The following is an 8677-nucleotide window of genomic DNA, read 5'->3' as shown; positions in this document are numbered from 1 at the left end:
ATTTAAAGACATATAACGTGGCATAAATGAGCACTTACACATCCATAATCATGCAATAACATTGCATTCACTTTAAACATATTTGCTTACCATCCTGTATATATTATACATTCTTACATTAACTAGAACTAGACATGCTAAATCTTATTCTCATTTTATACCATCATAATGTAGTTACCAATTTGTCCATTAAACATCCATATTCAAGGCAACATTACTCATTTCCATTTAATTCATGATCCACTGGCCTGCATTTAACTTACCTGATGTATTACCAATCATGCATAACAAACAAAGCTAACTATATCATCACATCAAAACATAGGACATGGCATGATTAATTAAACTTGCAAACCATAATGGATAAGGACCACATCTCATGATCATATACGATAACTCAATGCATACTAATACGTATGGTCAAAGTCATAATAATAATACATATCACAAACCAACTTCCTATACATGCCACTCACTTAATATTTCTAATATTTGAATTAATTCTCCCAAAAATGATAGCTTGATAGTGTGATTTTGCCTCCGACGATCTCTAACCTCGAGCCGACCTGCCAAAATTGAAGAAGTAGAAAGGAGGGGTAAGCTTTACGCTTAGTAAGTCCATATGAAGTTAATAAGCAATTACCCACATGTTTTTTTTTCAAGATAAAACGTCATAATTGTACAATTTACTCTTGTTCAGGTTAAGTTGTTTTACCAAGTTACAGTTACTAATTCATTTATATCTGGAGCTACAAGACTCCAAATTAAGTTTCGTTAATTTTCCTTTAAACTAGACTCATATCCCTTTGTCCCATAAAATTTCCAAAATTTTTGATTTAGCCAATTAGTACAGTTTATTCATTAAACTTTCCCCTATTTTGCTGTCCAACAGTTCTGACCTCTCTTCACTAAAAATTAATTTTCTCATAGTACAGAATTCAGATAATGCTCTCATCTATCTTTCTAGAGAATATACTCATTAAGGATTTTAATAATATAAATTATAACCCATAATTATTTTTATACAATTTTTAATGATTTTCTAAAATCGAAATAGAGGATCACAAAGTCATCCAGACTCTATCTCACAAAAATTTAAATATCTCATAATATAAATTTCGATTACATATACCGTTTCTTCTATGTGAAACTAGACTCATTGGGCTTTAACCTCATATTTTATTTAGCCCCTACTTAATTTACACAATTTATAGTGAATTTCCAAAGTTGCACCACTGCAATAACTCAAAACTGCCAAGGCTAAATTTACTCATTCATTACTATTATTCACCAAATCCATACAATATCATTTCATTCATAATGGTAAGAACACATAATTATGCTTCATAAGCATAAACCCATAATCTCAATGTCATCAAGTATCAAGGACTTATCCCAAATCATGTCATTTTCATAATATTCATCAAATACTATATACATTATAGATCATCACATATCAAGGCATCACACATAAGCTTAGCGTACATACTTGTACAACTTGTAACATAGCTCAAAGACATACTCACCAATGGCTTATCTCATTGAGATCATCAATGAATACTTTGCCAAATTACCCGTTGAACACTCGAAAGATAATCAGATACACGGAATGCATGCACATAAGTGCTATGCCCACAGCTAGACAAACTTAATAGCTTGCGGAATATATGTGTAGCCAAGCTACCATGTAACCCACCCATAAGTGAACTCGGACTCAACTCAATGAGCTCGGGTGTGCGCATCCATAAGTGAACTCAGACTCAACTCAACGAGCTCGGGTGTGCGCATCCATAAGTGAACTCGGACTCAACTCAACAAGTTCGGATGCCTAGTTACATTTCACGAACTAGGACTCAACTCAACGAGTTTGGTACTCAAATATCTTAGTGACATGTCACTTGTATCCTAATCTATTCCCAAGGTTCACCCGTGATTTTCCTCAATCACATATCTTTACTGTCTTCTACGGAATGTCGGAACCTATACTTGATAGCATCTCATATTTATCAAGTAGCTCACATAATTTGCATATTACTAAATAATAATCCTCAAAGCATAATATTTCATGATAATAATCATCATATCATATAAATAAATTAAATTACTTAAAATGACAATTATGTTACTACATTTACACCTGAACTTACATATCATTTAATATCAAGGAAATAACATTAAATTACACATTGCATTATTAAAAATCATATGAACTTACCTCGCATGCGAAAATGGTCATTTTTACCATTTTGTCCACAACTTGATATTTTCCGGTTTTAGCCCGAATTTCGATTTTTTCTTGCTAATCGAGCTTGGGAGTTTGAACAAACCTTAACCATGGTTGCTGCTGGTAGAAACGGTTGAATGAAGAAGATGATAGCAAATTTGGCTTATTTCCCTTTTTAATTCTTTTAATTATTAGTTTACCAAAATACCCTTAACTTAAAAATATTTTATTACACCCATTTCATGTCTATTTTTGTCCAACAATTAACCAATGGTCTAATTACCATTAAGGACCCTCAATTTAAAATTTCATAACAATTGGACACCTCTAGTATATAGAACTCAACTTTTGCACTTTTTACGATTTAGTTATTTTGACTAAATTAAGTGCCCGAACATCAAAATTTTCGAACAAAATTTTCATGAAATTATTTCGTGAAACTGTAGACCATAAAAATATAATAAAAATAATATTTTTATTGTCAGATTTGTGGTCCCGAAACCACTGTGCCGACAAGGCCCAAAATCAGGGTGTTACAGTACAACTAAGATAGAAAGCAAAATTGTGAAACCTTGAAGAGTAGTATCGCAACCAACGTAGAAGTATTGATACTTTCAGGGTTGTGTTGGTACCAATCTGGGGTTGTATCAATACTAGCCTGGGGTTGTATCCCAACAACCTCAGCAGTTTACTCCCTAAGACTCCCTTGAGGACTTGTACCGGTACCAACCAAGAGTTGTATTGCAACCTAGACAATTTACCCCTTAAACTTCTTTGGGGACTTGTATTGGTACCAACCCAGTTGTGGCAATACCATTGACTTTTAAAAACTATACTTCTAAGGGGTAGTACTAATACCAAAACCTTTGTATCGATACCTTATGTCTGCAGACTACAATTAATGCACAAATTGAATGATGCAACGATTCCAAAATGCCTCCAATAACCCTAAACTTACTAGAAGGTATAAATATATATCAAGGGCACCCAAATAAATATAAGAAACAAACCTTCAAAGATCAAAGAGCAAAAATCTAATCTTTCACCTTGTTATTCTTATTTCACTTGCAAACACTTTATGGGTTCAATTCTTCTTCATACTTTCAAGTGTTGTTTTGTACTTTTAAGAGTTTTTTCATTGTATATTTTCCTTTTAGTGGTGCTTCTTCATTCTCAATTGTATTTCTCAAATTTATAAGGGTTTAGGTTTTGGATAGAAAACCTTAAGGAGAAGTGTACCTAATTGAAAAGATAGCGTTGTAAAAGTTAAACATTGTCCTTAAAATGCTTCAAATTAAAGAATTTGGGGAATACTTAGTGGTGTTAAGCTAAGTAATGAATGTAGACAATTGGAGTCAAATCACTCTAAATCTCTTATGTCATTTTTCTTAAGTTCTTCGTTTTAAAATTTTTAAACACAAATTCATCCTTTCTTGGTGTAAATTGATCATAACAATTGGTATTAGAACTAGATATCTAAAGACAGTGCAACACTCCTAACCCGTCTCCATGACTAGATTAGGGTTACGGAGTGTTACGGAGTATTATCGGAAAAATCAGAACATTTAACTTCAAAACAAAAAATTGTTAAGCAATTTAATATCAACATCCAACAACTCATAGTAAAAATACATTATCAAGCCTTAAATCGAACTTATGGCTCTCTAAAAACAGTTTGGAAACAACCTGGGATCAAATCGAATACTAAAATACAACCTGGGATCAAATCGAATACTAAAATCATTCAAAAACAAAATTACAATACCAACTTCAATCATATAACACAAATTCTAAAAGAACATTCCATCTCAATTTATACCACCACAACTCACCATTTAGATAGAAATAACCAAAATGACCATATCAATAAGTTTAAACATATACAAGCCAAACCAAAGCCATATATACAACTAAGCACAAGTAAGGCCAAAACATACCATATGTTCAAACTAATCAAAAATACCTATTACATCAAAGTCTTATACATGTCATTTATAACCATTTGAAAAAACATCCAAAAACTACCAAAGTGGATGATGGATAGTGTAATAGAGCTCCGTCAAGATTCTAATCGAATGAGCTTTCTGAAGATCTACAAGACAGAGAAAAAAAAGCAACTACGTAAGCAAACGTTGCTTAGTAAGCTCATATAAGGGAAACTCAAACTTACCAAATAAATAATTTCATGATTAACCATTCAAGCATTGTTGAATACCTATATGCACATTTCTTCCTAAACACGCCATTTCACAAGTTAGAAACTAAATACATGTATACGAACATATAATTCATAATATGTGACATATCATGCACAAGATCTTAATATATAAATCATCACTTACACAATAAAAAATCTTTCTTTTCAATTCAAAAGTACATAACCATTTCAAATCACATACAAACCTTTACTAAATGGTTCATTCCATGATTCCCTTTTCAACACATCATTTTCATTTGTCATCCTTTTCGAATAACATCCTTTTCAACCTTTTCATTTGATATCTTTTTCAAATACATCATTTCCATGTGTTATCCCTTGCGAATAACTTCCTTTTCAACCTTTTCAAGGATTCGAAATACCAAATATATTGTCATGGTGTCTTTCAACCATGATCTTTTCCTTTTCGAGCATAATACCATAAGGTATTTCAATTACGGTCCTTTTCTTTTATCAAACCAAAACAATCTTAATCATCAATACATAAATACTTATAAAAAAATATTAATTAATCTTATAAATTCAAATGTAATATTTTAAAATGAAATAGGAACTTACCTCGACAAAAAAGATTGTAAAAACGAAGCCGTTGACTATTCCAACACTTTAGCTTTTCCTCGGTTTAGGTCTGGTTGATTCGTTTCTTGATATGTAAGATAAGAGCTTAGCTGAATACTGTAAGCTCTACTCTAATGGTGTTTTTGGTTTTGAAGAGCTAATGAAGAAGAAGATATCATTTTTTTTACCTTTTGTTTTATTTAACTTATCATTTAATTATTAAATTAGCAATTTAACCTTTAAAAACTATTAAAATTACACTAAAACCTACTCATAAATATCCACCAACTTAGGTTATGGTATAATTACCATCCAAGTCCACTAATAATCATTTCCACATCCATTTGATCCTTTTAACTTATAGAAATCAAACATTACACATTTTTCAATTTAGTCCTTTTTACTTAATTAACTATTTAAACCTTATAATTTCTTGACGAAAATTCAATATGACCCTAATATAACCCTATAAATATTAACTAAATATTAAAATATTAATTCACTTGTCAGAATTGTGGTCACGAAACCATTATTTTCGACACCACTAAAAATGGGCTATTACAGAAAGTATTACAATCAAGAGAAAAGATATTTAATAAGCTTAAGATGGAAGCCACAAATTAAGATATTTTTCTTATGTCTCTAAATTTTGAGGGATTACAAAAAATTATGAGAGAGCGTCAAAAAAATATAAAGTACTAAAAAGTACCAAAAATTATAAGGGAGTACCTAAAAACTATTAGGGAGTACAAAAGAAAAATGAAGGAATACCAAAAATTACAAAGGAATACCCAAAAAAAAATATGAAGAAGTATAAAAAATTATAAGAAAGTACCAAAAAAATACGAGGGAATATAAAAAAAATCAGATGAAGTACAAAAAGTTATGATGGAGTAAATAATATTGGTTCATATTAAAAAAGTTTGTTTTATTAATTTAATTTTAAATATTTTATATTTATTAATGTATATAACAACATTTATTAGAATGCAGAAATATATATATTTTTACTACCAAAAATTGATTTCTCATGCCAAAACTTAATTGGGAGAATACAAAAAAAAAATTATGAGGGAGTACCAAAATCTATGAACAATACCAAAAAATATATATGTGCATGTACCAACAAATTATGAGGGAGTACAAAAAGTATAAGAGAATATAAAAAAAATTATTAAATATTTTGTTGGTAACTTATAACCTACTAAATTGGTTAAAGCTTAGGGTGTGTTTGATAAATTAAAATTTTAAGTGCTGAAAAATTAAACATTGATTTTTTAATACTGAATTTGATATTCGCTGAACTCACATTAGAAAATTGTTTGGTAAATTAGTAAATATAAGTACTTAATATAATTATGTTGTTTGATAAAAATAAATAATATTTTAAAAAATTTATTTATTTCTTAATTTTAATCTTATAAATATAATATTTTGTTTAGATAGTTTTGGATAAAAATAAATATATTAATTTGAATATCTCTAATTTTTTTTAAAAAAATTGACAATTTATTTCAATCTTTTAATAAAATAAAATTAACTTAATATTTTCTAGCTCAAGTGATAAGTAGCTTATCTTATTCAACATTTTTTTTTGTTGAAAATTTTATATTAAGTAAAAATTTAAAATAATTATCAAACACATCTAAAATATTAAAGATTAAAATTTTCCATTTTCAATGAAATGAAAATTTTCAATGGTTTATCAAACACGCCGTTAGATAAAAGTACTAGAGAAGCCATTATACTTAGGGGTGGATTGCATTTTGGCCCCTTTACTGAAAAAATAGGCAAATTAGGCCTTATATGTTTCGAAACGTGTAAATTGGTCCATTTGTTAAATTTTTTCTATTAAATGATGACGTGTAACGTTAAATCAATGCCAAAAATTATTTTTTATGGGTAAACTAGTAACAAAATCAACCCTTTAATTTTTACACATTCTATCAATTTGATCCTAAATATAAAAATTTCAATAAATTTAGCCCTCATTGCTTACAAATTTTTTCATTTAGTTCTAATTCTAAAAAAATCAATAAATTTGGCTCTCAACATTTACAAAATCTGTCAATTTAGTCCTAACTCTTTTAAAAAAATCATTTTTAGCCATTTATAACTCGTCGACTAACCCATGTGAGATATTAAAAAAAAGTAGTATTTTTCAAGTCACTTGTAACAATTTCTTTTACTATAATTTAGGCTTTACAGTAGACCAAACCAATTGATTTGGAACCTATCTAAAATAATTGGTTGCATTACTACCTGAATATATAACACTTTTAATGTTTTTATTTTCTTTTGGAATCATAATTTTTTTGTGTGTTTTATCCAAAATTTTTAGAGTTCTTTTGCAAGTGACTTGAAAGAGGATAGTTTTTTTTTTCTTCTTATTATAATATCTCACATGGGTTAGTTTTTTTTTTCTTCTTATTATAATATCTCACATGGGTTAGTCGATCGGTTATAAAGAGCTAAATGTATTTTTTTAAAATATTTTTAAATTTTTAGAGTTGAGACTAAATTGACAGATTTTTTAAATGTTTAGTGTCAAATTTATTGAGTTTTTTAGAATTAGAACTAAAATGAAAATTTTTGTAAACATTGAGGGATAAAATTGTTGAAATTTTTTATATTTAAAATCAAATTGATAGAATGTGTAAACATTATAGGGCTAATTTTGTTACTAGACCAATAAAAAAAGGCCACATAAGCTTAGAGTGACTAAAATATTTGATTCTAAAAAGTTTAGTGACTAAATAAAAAAAATTAATAGTTGAATGACCAAAATAGAATGAAAGCATAGTTGGGTTTTAACAAAAAAAAATTAATGAAGGGACTAATTTGCATATTTCAATCAAAATGTATAAAGGTTAATTTATCTATTTTTTAAGTAAAGTGACTGAACTACAATCTACCCCTAAAGACAGGGGCTTCGTTCGTACTTTTACCTAAAAGCTTACCATAAACATTATTTAGTAGCAAAACTCGGAGGTTGTTGGCAAAACATCCCTTTTAACTAATTATAAAATTAAATCGTTAATTAATTAATCTATTTATTATTGCATATAATTGTCGTTAGTGTCGAGCCCAAAGTTTTCTGTTTGTTGCCTCGTGAGTTGTGACCACATAAATGAAGTTACTTATGAGTTCTATTTTATTTTTTATTCTTAAATTGTGAGCTTATTATTTAACATATCTCTAATTCCTTTTTTAATTAAATCAAATAATTGTCTTTTTACGCACAGTGACGGAGTATTGGAGAGCCTGGTGTCATGGCCACTAAATTGATAATTTTTTTATTTTATACTTTTCATAATTTATAAAATTTTAAATTAATAATATTAAAATTATATTTTAACTTTCTCAAAATAATAAAAATTTAATTTAATTCTTTAAAAATTATAAAAATATAAACTATTAAAATAATAAAATTATATTTTTACTATCTGATCTTCTAAAAAGAATTACTGCAGTTTTTACGTGCTTGCATGTAATTCACGCAATAATTGGATTTTCTTTTTCTTTTTTCTCTTTTTGTCCCAACTATTCCAAATATGGGAAAGAAAATAAATCTAACTAACAGCCCTTTATCAACTGTCAACCAAGGACACACTTCGGGAACATTGATCTCCTGTGGGCGGACTCACTTTATTTACCTATTTCCCACCTGTAATTTC

The sequence above is a fragment of the Gossypium hirsutum genome, chromosome A11 (assembly GCF_007990345.1).
Source record: "Gossypium hirsutum isolate 1008001.06 chromosome A11, Gossypium_hirsutum_v2.1, whole genome shotgun sequence".
Lineage (NCBI taxonomy): Eukaryota > Viridiplantae > Streptophyta > Magnoliopsida > Malvales > Malvaceae > Gossypium > Gossypium hirsutum.
This window is presented reverse-complemented; position numbering follows the sequence as displayed.